Source organism: Silene latifolia, chromosome Y, assembly GCF_048544455.1.
Source record: "Silene latifolia isolate original U9 population chromosome Y, ASM4854445v1, whole genome shotgun sequence".
In the NCBI taxonomy this organism is placed as follows: domain Eukaryota; kingdom Viridiplantae; phylum Streptophyta; class Magnoliopsida; order Caryophyllales; family Caryophyllaceae; genus Silene; species Silene latifolia.
The window spans coordinates 174,643,085-174,656,480 of record NC_133538.1 but is presented as its reverse complement, the minus strand read 5'-3'; positions in this window follow the sequence as shown (position 1 = coordinate 174,656,480).

Genomic DNA, 13,396 nt, shown 5'->3' with positions numbered 1-13,396 from the left:
TTGGAATATCCTCTTCTCATGTAATTAGTGATGTTTATCTTGTTAGTGGTCTCAAGCACAATTTACTGAGTATCTCTCAATTATGCGACAAAGGAAATAAAGTTGTCTTTCATTCAGATTCCTGTCGAATAATAATTGAAGGAACGAGTAGTGTTGTGTTTGAAGGACACCGTAGAAGGAATGTCTATATGATTGATTTAAATAATATTCCTACTAATTCATTCACATGCATGAAAGTAACGACAGATGATCTGTGTCTTTGGCACAAAAGATTTGCTCACATAAATTCAACAACATTGAATAAGCTAAAGAAATGGGATTTGGTTGAAGGACTTCCATCAATCAAATTCGATCAAGAAACCTTATGTGATTCTTGTGCTCGTTGCAAACACGTGAGATCTTCATTCAAACCCAAGAGAATAGTAAGTACAAAGGAACCACTAGAACTCGTGCATATGGATCTCTGTGGCCCAATGAAGGTAAGAAGTTGAGGTGGATCCAGGTATGTCTTCGTTCTAGTTGATGACTACTCTAGATATGTTTGGCCTATATTTCTCTTTTCAAAAGATGACACTTTCGATGAGTTTGCAGTTCTAATGAAGCTTGCCCAAAATAAGTATAAATCAAAATTAGTCTCCATTCGTACGGATCATGGCACCGAATTTGATAACCATGCTTTTATTGAATACTGTAGAGAGAATGGTGTTGGGCATAACTTCTCAGCACCACGAACTCCACAGCAAAACAGTGTTGTTGAACGTATGAATAGAACATTGGAGGATATGGCACGCACAATGTTGTTGTGTAGTGGCCTACCTCGACATTTTTGGGCCGAGGCTATTAGTACTGCATGCTATGTTCATAATCAAGCTTTGATTAGACCAATTCTCAAGAAGACTCCTTACGAACTTCTTAGGGGACGTAAACCTAACATATCACATCTACGTTGCTTCGGGAGTAAATGTTTTGTCCATAATAATGGCAAAAATAGATTAAGCAAATTCGATCCCAGAAGTGACGAAGCGGTGTTTGTCGGTTATTCTAATCACAGTGAAGCATATAAGGTTTTCAATAAAAGAACCTTATGCATCGAAGAAAGTGTTCATGTTGTTTTTTATGAGTATAATATGTTTGACAAAGCTGAACAGAATGAGGAAGAAGATTTGAACGAACCTGATTTTCGACTATCCAGGGATGAACTTCCATAATTGGATGATGAAGATAAAGAAATTGAGGGCACAAATGATGAACAAGAAAGCCCTTCGAATGATAAAGGAAAGAGTACTGAGAGTTTAGTTGATGATACTAAAACCTCTTCTCAATCTAAGCAATTGGAGGACAAAGTTATAACTGATGAAGCTATAACTTCAACTTCTAATCAACGAACTAAGTCCAATGTTATAACTGATTCTGTTATAACCCCAGACTTGGATTCAGGGGGAACAAGGCTTGAACCCCAATCATTCGAAGAAGGCGAGACGAGTTCAGATGAAGATGTGCCTCCTGTTTCTAGGAAATGGAAATATAAGGATTCCCATCCAATGGAAACCATCCTAGGAAGTCTGAATGAAGGCGTTCGAACTCGGAGAAGACTTAACAACTTTTACTCATTCTGCTCCTTTCTTTCAACCATTAAGCCAACAAATATCAAAGAAGCACTTGCCGAACCAGATTGGATCGTTGCTATGCAAGAAGAGCTTCAACAGTTCGAACAGAACACAGTGTGGCATTTGGTTCCAAGACCTAAAGACCGAACGGTTATCGGTACAAGATGGGTTTTTAGGAACAAGCTGGACAATACAGGAGTTATTGTACGAAACAAAGCTAGATTGGCTGTACAAGGATATAATCAACAAGAAGGAATTGACTACGATGAGACCTTCGCTCTTGTAGCCAGACTTGAGGCTATTAGATTATTAATAGCATTTGCTGCTCATAAAGGAATTAAACTTTTTCAAATGGACGTTAAAACAACTTTTCTTAACGGTTATTTGAATGAGGAGGTTTTCGTTGAACAACCCCCAGGATTTCTCGATAGCAAGTTTCAAAACCATGTTTTCAAATTAGATAAAGCTCTTTATGGTTTGAAACAAGCTCCGAGATCGTGGTACGACATATTGTCAAAATATCTTCTAGAAAGTGGTTTTAAAAGAGGATCTGTCGATAAAACCCTATTCCTGAAAACTGAGGTTTCCGATCTATTAGTTGTACAAATATACGTTGACGATATTATTTTTGGTTCAACTAATAGTCGTTTATGTATGTACTTTTCAGATTTAATGACCTCAGAATTCGAGATGAGCATGATGAGAGAACCCAAGTTCTTCCTTGGACTCCAAATCCAACAAACTCCTTAAGGGATTATGATACACCAACAAAAATACATCAAGGAGCTAATCAAGAAATTCGGTATGGGAAATTCTAACTCTAAGCCAACTCCTATGGGCACTGAGAAGAAGTTGACCTTAGATGAAAACGGTAAGTCTGTCGATGAGACGACTTATCGAGGTATGATTGGCTCACTTCTTTATTTAACTGCAAGTCGTCCGGATATTATGTTTAGTGTATGCGTATGTGCTCGATTCCAATTGTGCCCTAAAGAATCGCATATGGTCACAGTTAAAAGAATCTTGAAGTATTTAATTGGTACATCTAAATTATATCTGTGGTATCTTCTTGAGTGTAATTTCGATCTCATAGGGTATTCAGATGCAGAATATGCAGGTTGTTCACTTGACAGAAAAAGTACTTCCGCCATAGCCACATTTGTTGGACCGTGTATTATCACGTGGGGGTCAAAGAAACAAAATTCCGTTGCATTATCTACTGCTGAAGCCGAATACATTTGTTTGGATCGGTATGTTCTCAACTTTTATGGCTTAAGCAACAACTATGTGATTACGGTGTTAATGTAGGGTGTATACCTATTTTATGTGACAACACAAGTGCTATAATTATATCCAAAAATCCTGCACAACACTCACGAACTAAGCACATAGACAATAGACACCATTTTCTACGGGATCATGTAGATAAGGGCAACATAAGACTGGAATTTTGTAGTACAGAAAAACAATGGGCCGACATTTTTACCAAAGCATTGGCTAGAGAACGTTTTGAGATTTTGCGGTTGGAAATTGGTTTAATTGGTGGCAACTAAACTTGTCGCAAATATTTTATTCTCTATATGACTGACTAGATTTGACGAGATTGTATGACTGTGTCCGTATTTTTCGTTGCAAGTTGATGTGACCATTATTTGCGCACATTTAGTCCCCTAATTGAGCCTATTTTGCATACTATTATAACATTATATGGCCATTTTATCCGTCAAAACCTTCCTATTTGCTTTTCTATCGCATTTCATATGTTTTGTAGAAAAGGAGATAAATAAGGCGGAAATTCCCGTCTTTCGTGCATATTTGGAAGCTACATGACGATACTAGATGGACTAGTATGAAGAGGAAGCAAGGACTAAAGATCAATCCCACAAGAATAAAACGGAAGTGAGCAAAAGGGAAGAAAAGAAGAAGTATCATTGCTGAAGAACAATCCGAGCAGATTGTCTTCAATCCGCCCGTCTCATCACAACACAATCCGAGCGGATTTCCACAAAGACGCTGGGATTGCCTTGCCAGAATCCGCCCGGATTCCGTCGAATCCGCTCGTCTTCCATCAACAGAATCCGTCCGTGCCGACCTTAATCCGCCCGGATTCCAGCCCAGCGCATTTTCGTCTTCTCCAAGCTACAAAGAAAGAAGCCCTTCCTTCGAGAAATACCGGCTCCTCCCTGTTCCATTTAAAAAGTGTAATTACTAGTTTAGCCCTTAGTTAACCCTAAATGCATCCACCTAATTCCCACTATAAATACCCCATCTTGGTAATTAATCAAGTGTGGTTTTTAGGAGGAAATTCTCTTAGATTAGATTAGGAGTAGACTAGAATAAATTATCATTTAATCTTTCCATAAATTACACATTAATCTCTCCTTAATTATTGTTCAAGTTTATTATTCAAGTTTATTATTGGGTAATTGAAGATTATTGGGTTATTGGAGGATTGACAACCCTTCATCAATCAATCAAGTTTCTTCTTTTATTCTTGCTTTATTATTTGGATCATCTCAAGTTTGGTATAATTCCTTTACTCTTTAATCTTTATTGTTTATTTCTTCATTCTATTATCATGTCTATACTTGTTGTGATGATTGACACCATTAATGACATGTTTCCCATGATAATGAGTGAGTAGTCTCTTAGCTAGGATTAGTGGGTAATTAAGGGAAACCAACATGGGATTGATTCATGCTTAATCTAATATGTTCACATAATTAATTTGCTTTCTTGTTGTGATGTCAACTTTATGCACATGTTATGTTTGATGAAATGCTAAGCCTATGAATCCTTGCATTTACAACCATCTCTTATCTACTCAACTTGACTTGTAAGATATAAACCAACTCGAGTCTTGTTAGATCATGCATAGAAGTTGAATAGGAGGAAAGTAAGTCGACTTGTAGGTGTTGTACAATCTAATCGATTCGGCTCCGGACCCAACTCTTCCTATGAACCGTAAGACATAACCCAACTCGGTTCCCCCACAACACTAATTGCTTGCATATAATTGTAAACATGTTTGTATGATCAAAACCATGAATCCCCCATGACCCCAATATATCCTAGCACTTTTAATCAATTGTTTACATCCTTTATTTCATTGCTTGTTTTACCTTATTGCTTTTATTAGTCTAGAACACAACTACAAACCCCATCAATTGTGACACTAGCACAAATTGAGATAGATAGACTTAGAACCCAAAGCACACCGTCCCATGGATCGACCTCGACTTACCGCTAACTAGTTGTTTGTTGAGTATTATAAATGTGTTTGATGGATGTGTGACGACCAACTCTTGTCCTATCAAAATGGCGCCGTTGCCGGGGATGGTGCTATGTGATTAAGTTCTTTTTTGTTTGTCTATTTTAATTGTGCTTTCACCTTGAGGAACTTGTTCCTCAAGGATTGTTCTTACCATTTTTGTGTAGTTTCCATGCTTGTAGTTGTTACTTGTCTTAACTATGATGATGACCCAAGACTTAACATATGGAGTATGTGGTAGATTCTTTGAGTATGACTATGGGTATGGGGAGTTTGAGGAGCAAGTCAACACAAACCTACTTTACTACTCATACAACGAAAATCCTAACCACTACCCCAATTTTTCCCACCAAAATCACCACACCCAATATCAACAACAACCACCCACCCAATACCCATTTCACAATGAACTTCAATTGTCACAATACAACCACTTTCACATCCACCCACAACAAAAAGATGAACCCATTCAAAACATGATTCTTCAAATGATGGGAGATCAACAAAACTTCTTCAAACAAATGCTAGAAGAGAGCCGAAAAGAAGATAATGTTCTTAAAGACATTGTTATCCAAAGAGAGGAATTGGGGATTCAAATTGCCCAATTAAAAGAATCCCAAGCAATCACTCACCACCGTTCTTTGGACATTGAGCATAAATGCGAATTTGAAGTAGTGACCTTTGACATGGAAGATGAGAAGTGGGAGGAGCCAAGTTCCTTGAGCTCTTGTGACTATGAAAGTGTTGTGTTCGATGAAGAAGATATGAGGTTGAGCAAACCAAATACTCTTAACCTTTGTGAGTATGAGGGTGTGTCTTTTGATATGAACGTTGAGGTGTTGGAAAAAGAGTTACATGAAGCCCACAATGATGATGAACCTAGAGGAGGGACTCACAATATCACCTTGCTTGAGGAGCCTATCCTTGAGGCATTTGAGATACCCTATCATGAAGAAGAACGTCCTTCCTTTATCCTTCATGAAGACCACTTGGCACCTATCTTGGAGCCAATGATCATTGAAGAGGATATGATAGACCTTCTTCAAAAGGCCAAAGTTTCTTACAAGAGCTATTTGGTGAAAAAGCTCAAAGAGAAAATTGCTCGTGAGGCTACTTGTGAAGATTTGGCACCCGCAATCTCAACTCCTATGGTTTCCAATCATCAAAGTTATGAAAATTCTCCTTCTACCTTGGAAGGATTGAAAAATCAAAATGCTATCATCATCACCAAAATTGAAGAAGAAGTTGGTAAGTGGAAGTCCACGGATGAAAATGAACCACACTTCATGCTTAGTGTTGACAAGAATCATGGGTTTACCTATTTGAAGCATCGAGAAAGCTCTAACACTAAGGAGAAGGCAAGGAAAAGAACATTCTACAAGCCTCCATGGCCAAATTTCATATTCAAATTGAGCAACCCATACTTGTGCTTATTTGGAGCTTGTTCACAAGCTTTTGATCTTTTATTAAGAGCTTTGAGCTCTATGGATAAGAGTTTCTATGATTTGAACTAGTTTGGTGGAGTCCTATCTCAAACCACCATTTATATGATATTTCTTGGACCCCTTTACTTTGTATAATATTGTACATTTCCATTTGCATTTAATTTCTTGCATGAGAGAGAAGAGAGAGAGAGTCATCTTACATGTTTCATGAGCAAATTTCAGAAAAAGATAAGGAAAAAGAGAAAACCGGTGAAAAGGGGTGTGTTGTTTCACGAAGAAGAAAGAAGTAGAAGGAAAAGAAGCAGGAGACGTCCGGATTCGAGAAAATCCGCCCGACCAAGACCCGCGGAAAAGAAAAAGGCTAAAACTGAAGGAGAATCCGTGCGGATTCGAGCAAATCCGCCCGTCCTGGACAATACGTCCGTCTTCTTCACGGGACGCCCGTCCCGTGTGTCGTCCAGAAGCGAGATTTTAAACTGTGAAAAAATCCGTGCGGATTGTTCACAATCCGCCCGTCCCGACCAAGCCGTGCGTCCTATATACAATCCGCCCGTCTTTCCCCGCTTCTCAGCCAACGAATTTCTCTGTCCTAGAATCCGTGCGGATTCTAACAAAGACGCCCGTCTTGTTCTCCGAGAATCCGCCCGTCCCGACTGAAATCCGCTCGGATTGTCCTGTTCCTGCGGATAAAACGAGTCCGACCCAACCTTATCCGTTCGGATTCCCTACTCCTTCTATATAATCACCCCCTTTCTCCCTCATTTCCTCACCTTACCAAACCCTAAAACACTCATCTAAATCCTCAAAATCACCATCCCATCTTCAAAAACACCCCCATCATCAACATCCAAATGGCACCATTGACAAACACCAAAGGAAAGGCCAAGAAATTGGTTGAATCATTCGGGAAGAAGCGTAAGGGATCAACCTCTTCAACACCGCGAGAGGTAGTACTACCAAGGAGCACCCGACCCTTAATGAGGGGAGGCATTGAACAACTCAACCACTTCCAAGAAGTGCTCTTTCAATCCGACGACCACCGCCAAAAATTTGTCGAGTTACTAGGTAAGAAGTACGAACCTACTCAATTTGTAGACACTAGGGTGTTGGAAATCCTTAAGATAAGGTACCCTACCGAGATGTTCTTTAATGGCCTTGGCATTGGGAAACTTTTCCATGCCCATGAAGAGACTTACCTTAGTCACACCCTTGAATTCTTGAGTAGCCTTCGCATTATGGCGGATACCCACAACAATGTGGGCATGGAGTTTAGGTTATACAACCTAGACCATGTTCTTTCTCTTGAGGAATTTGCCTATGTTTTTGGTCTTGAAGTACCCACCGACCATACCGAGAAGCCCGATAATTTTGGCGTGGACTTTCTTTGGAAGGCTATCTCTGGGAGGGACTTTACCCATATAAAGCGTTGCTATACCTTTTCCATCCAACATCCGGTGATTCGATTCACCGAACGCTTTGTAGCCGGTTGCATCAATGGGAGGTACGAACAAGATAGGTGTACTCTCATCGACTTAACTTTTCTTGAGTCCTATTTGAATGTTCGAGCGGTGAGGCGTTATAACTTCAATACGCCACTTGAGATACTTACTAGGTTCCATGATTTTGCTCAAGGGACCACCCAACTCAAAACCTTCGTGATGGGAGGTCTAATTACCATTTTGGCTCACCACCTTTGTCCCGGGTTCAATACCCGAGGAACCTATACTCCTCTTGAGGGGAGGACTTTGATTGATGAGCACACCATCTTCCACAGTCACCGATGGTGTAACTACACTCGAGATGGGAGTGTGGAGTGGCACACCAAGGGATGCACTTCAATGATCCTTGAGGGATGGAAGATACCGGGCATTGCCCCAAGATTGAGTCCATACTCTCCTCCACCAAGCTACCTTCTTGATATCCAAATTCTTGATAATCCCCCTCAAAGGGAAGAGCCACACCGTCAACCACCTCGTGGAGGGCCGGGAGTACCTATTCGCCCACCTTCCTACGTACCTATCCCGCTATACCCTACCCCATATACCGAATTTCAACCTAAGAATACCCAATACCCCGGGTATTAATGATTTGATGGCACTCATGAATAGAGTGGACCTTGGGGTGCATAAAGGGAGGGAAGACAACTACTTGGCCCTCTACCCCCAATACTATAACATGGCTCAACAAGGGTATATTGACCCCGATGATCCTAAGCCCTCTTGGGCACAACCGGAGCTCTTGTTCCCAAATTATGGGGACCAAGCTTGGGGTCGAGGAGACGGAGGGCATTCTAGCCAAGGTGGAGGGTACTCGGGTCAAGGAGGAGGATTTGACCAAGGAGGATATTGGGGCCAAGCACCCGGATATGATCAAGCCGGAAGCTCTCATGGTTATGGCTATGATCAAAATGAGGATGACGAGTGAAAGAGGCCTACTTCACCATTTCCAATTGTATGATACCCATCTCTCCCCCTCTCTCTTTTGTATATACATTGCATTTAGTGTAGCTTTTGCATACATTTGTATTATATTTCATATTGCATTTGAATTACTTAGTTCATTTATATTAGTTTGCATTGTAATATATTTCATATGATTTATGTAGATAGTTGCATATAGACTAGAATTCGTGCATTGTCACTAATGGCCAAACCTATTCATTTCTACACTAGAAATAGTGTTTAAATCGGTTTGGGGAGGTTTGATCATAGGTGACCATAATTTACTAGAAATCATGCATCATATAGTATAGTTTAGATTGCATTCATTTGTTATATATGTCATATAGGATTGCATTTAGTTAGAGCATGCATTCATTCATACCATATCATTGCATTTGTACTTTATTTCAAAAAAATCAAAAATCCAAAAACATGTATTTCTTTTTCATTCCTACTCCTACATGTACATTGAGGACAATGTCCAAAATAAAGTGGGGGATGGGAATTTATATTCCAAAAATGCATAAAAATTGAGAAATTTCGAAAAATCCCAAAAATATGTCTTTTAATTTCATAAAAACAAAAACCATAAAAATTTGAAAAATTGAAAAATCCAAAAACAAGTTCATTTCCTTTGTAGTGTAGACTTGTATATATTGTTTTGTATATATATTGTGTTTGTTCATCCTTTTTCACATTGATTGACTACGCCACATCCGAGACATGAGGATATTGAAGACCGTATGGTATGATCTTTCCAATCTCCTTTTTCCTCTTTATGTTAATGACTACGTGGCTTTATTTTGATTGATGCGGTAAAAACAATGTGAATTTAGGATTGCATTTAGTTTATTTGGCATATTAGTTGGTAGAATCACATGCATTAGGATGTTTATATGTTAGTTGCATCATGGCATGTAGTTTGCATGTTAGAAAAAATTTTGCGAAACCGTCTACTTGGGAAGCTTGACTAGTGTATATAGGCCCTAGTAGATGCTTTTTCTTCTTAAGACTTTGCTTGTTAGAATACTTGTAAAACACCCTAGGATGTGTCATGCTAGTATCCCTTGACCCATTGATTAAGTCCTAGTCAAGAGTACCTTGTGGTGTGATAACTCCTTGGCTACCGTTTATTCCAAGGTGACCCTTGAAACCATGCAACCATCATTCATCCATGTTCTACCACATTTTGTCATCAAAGGGAATGGGCGCAAAAAGAAATCAATTTGAGTTCAATGAAATGAAAAGTGAAAGAAAGTTTGCAAAAATGCATCAAATGAAAAGAGGAGCAAAAATAGAACTCCTAAGCTTCAAATACAAGGCACCCTCACTACATATGGGGTGACTTTGAAAATGTTCAAAAGAAAAGTGAAAAGTTGTCAAGTGTTGAAAAGCCAAAAATGAAAAGAAATGGCAAAAGAAAGTGTTCTCAAATGTTATATGCCACAAGAAATTGGGGGGAAAAACAAAAATGAAAGCAAACTCCCAAAGTGAAACTCAAATATCTATTGATTCCTTTATCCATCTTATCCATTTTTGTGCATGGTAGAGAGGGGACGACTCTTCTTCTTGTCTAGGCAAGAGGGGGAATTCCGCGATCCTCCAGTGTTTCTAACACCATAGGGAGTCTATTCTTGACAAAAGCATTTAACTATTGAGGACAAAGGTACCCTAGCTTGACACAACTTGGAGGTGATTTATTGGTATCCTTCTAGGCTTAGTAGTTTGAAGAAATTGTATCTATGAAGGAGTGTGTACCCTTGTATTGCTTCCCTTGTAGATAATTTCCGCCACTTAGATGAGGAAAGTGGCTATTCTTTTGTAGATGCATCCATTACTTGATTTTGTGTGCTTTAATGATTGGATGTGTCGCCATTTTGGCAAGACCCACCTTGCCTTGAAAGAAGGCATCCTACCTCATGGTTGTCTTGTTGTGAGTTGAAGGGGCGGAGTGAGACTCGCTAATTGTCTCATATCGGTTATATTATTAGGCTAGTTTAAATAAAGGTCTAGTTTTTGTCACCTCTTTACTCGGGACGAGTAAAGGTTCGGTTTGGGGATATTTGATGTGACCATTATTTGCGCACATTTAGTCCCCTAATTGAGCCTATTTTTCATACTATTATAACATTCTATGGCCATTTTATCCGTCAAAACCTTCCTATTTGCTTTTCTATCGCATTTCATATGTTTTGTAGAAAAGGAGATAAATAAGGCGGAAATTCCCGTCTTTCGTGCATATTTGGAAGCTACATGACGATACTAGATGGACTAGTATGAAGAGGAAGCAAGGACTAAAGATCAATCCCACAAGAATAAAACGGAAGTGAGCAAAAGGGAAGAAAAGAAGAAGTATCATTGCTGAAGAACAATCCGAGCAGATTGTCTTCAATCCGCCCGTCTCATCACAACACAATCCGAGCGGATTTCCACAAAGACGCTGGGATTGCCTTGCCAGAATCCGCCCGGATTCCGTCGAATCCGCTCGTCTTCCATCAACAGAATCCGTCCGTGCCGACCTTAATCCGCCCGGATTCCGCCCAGCCGCATTTTCGTCTTCTCCAAGCTACAAAGAAAGAAGCCCTTCCTTCGAGAAATACCGGCTCCTCCCTGTTCCATTTAAAAAGTGTAATTACTAGTTTAGCCCTTAGTTAACCCTAAATGCATCCACCTAATTCCCACTATAAATACCCCATCTTGGTAATTAATCAAGTGTGGTTTTTAGGAGGAAATTCTCTTAGATTAGATTAGGAGTAGACTAGAATAAATTATCATTTAATCTTTCCATAAATTACACATTAATCTCTCCTTAATTATTGTTCAAGTTTATTATTCAAGTTTATTATTGGGTAATTGAAGATTATTGGGTTATTGGAGGATTGACAACCCTTCATCAATCAATCAAGTTTCTTCTTTTATTCTTGCTTTATTATTTGGATCATCTCAAGTTTGGTATAATTCCTTTACTCTTTAATCTTTATTGTTTATTTCTTCATTCTATTATCATGTCTATACTTGTTGTGATGATTGACACCATTAATGACATGTTTCCCATGATAATGAGTGAGTAGTCTCTTAGCTAGGATTAGTGGGTAATTAAGGGAAACCAACATGGGATTGATTCATGCTTAATCTAATATGTTCACATAATTAATTTGCTTTCTTGTTGTGATGTCAACTTTATGCACATGTTATGTTTGATGAAATGCTAAGCCTATGAATCCTTGCATTTACAACCATCTCTTATCTACTCAACTTGACTTGTAAGATATAAACCAACTCGAGTCTTGTTAGATCATGCATAGAAGTTGAATAGGAGGAAAGTAAGTCGACTTGTAGGTGTTGTACAATCTAATCGATTCGGCTCCGGGACCCAACCCTTCCTATGAACCGTAAGACATAACCCAACTCGGTTCCCCCACAACACTAATTGCTTGCATATAATTGTAAACATGTTTGTATGATCAAAACCATGAATCCCCCATGACCCCAATATATCCTAGCACTTTTAATCAATTGTTTACATCCTTTATTTCATTGCTTGTTTTACCTTATTGCTTTTATTAGTCTAGAACACAACTACAAACCCCATCAATTGTGACACTAGCACAAATTGAGATAGATAGACTTAGAACCCAAAGCACACCGTCCCATGGATCGACCTCGACTTACCGCTAACTAGTTGTTTGTTGAGTATTATAAATGTGTTTGATGGATGTGTGACGACCAACTCTTGTCCTATCACAAGTTTATTTATGTCAAATGTTATATTATATTATGAGAATATTCCATTTTCTAGTCATGTAGATTTTAAGTTTTATTATGAACCAAAAGTCATAACCAATTGTTCCAATTTCTTGCCAAAACCGAAAATTTTATCTCTTACCATATCTTACCATATCTTGTCATATCTTTTAAACAATTTACCCTAACCACTTGTTTATTCCATGGTAAGTATCTTTTATAAAAAAAAATAAAAACTTACCTAACTCCCTCTCCACACGCCACCTCCACTTTCCTATTTCCCTTAAATCTCTTTTACCATAATTGATCTCATACTCCTATAAATACTCCCTCCTACCGTCACCATCACAAACACAAAACCCAAAGACCTTCCTTTAGACTTTTCTACACACTCAACCTCCAAAATCCTACACTCATCATGAATCCTCCCTCAACCCGCTTCTACTCGCCCTCAACTCGGTCCACAACTCGGACCGGGTCCTCCAAACCTTCATGCAACAAAACCTATGTCCCTATCAAAACTCCCTCACCTTCATCAAACCAAAAACCAACTAACCCCGATCATAATCGGGTTGATCCTAACGTAGAAGGGAAAAGACGGAAGTTAAATAAAGGGAAAACGAAGGTCGTAGGGTTTGAAGATTCGGTGAAGAAACCGAGGTTGTAGCTACTCAAGAAGGTCATCAAAGGACAATGTTTCGAGAATATATGCCGAATGCAACATCAATGGGGCTTGATAAGCTTCGACTCACCGCGGATGAAAGAACCCGTGTTAACTTTGTTATGCGGTACGGTATTCATGGTGGTCGTTTCTACTCCGAAAAGTGGTATGGAAAAATCGAAGTTTTGCAATTTTTTAAGGATTTTTTGATTTTTCAAGAATGGAAG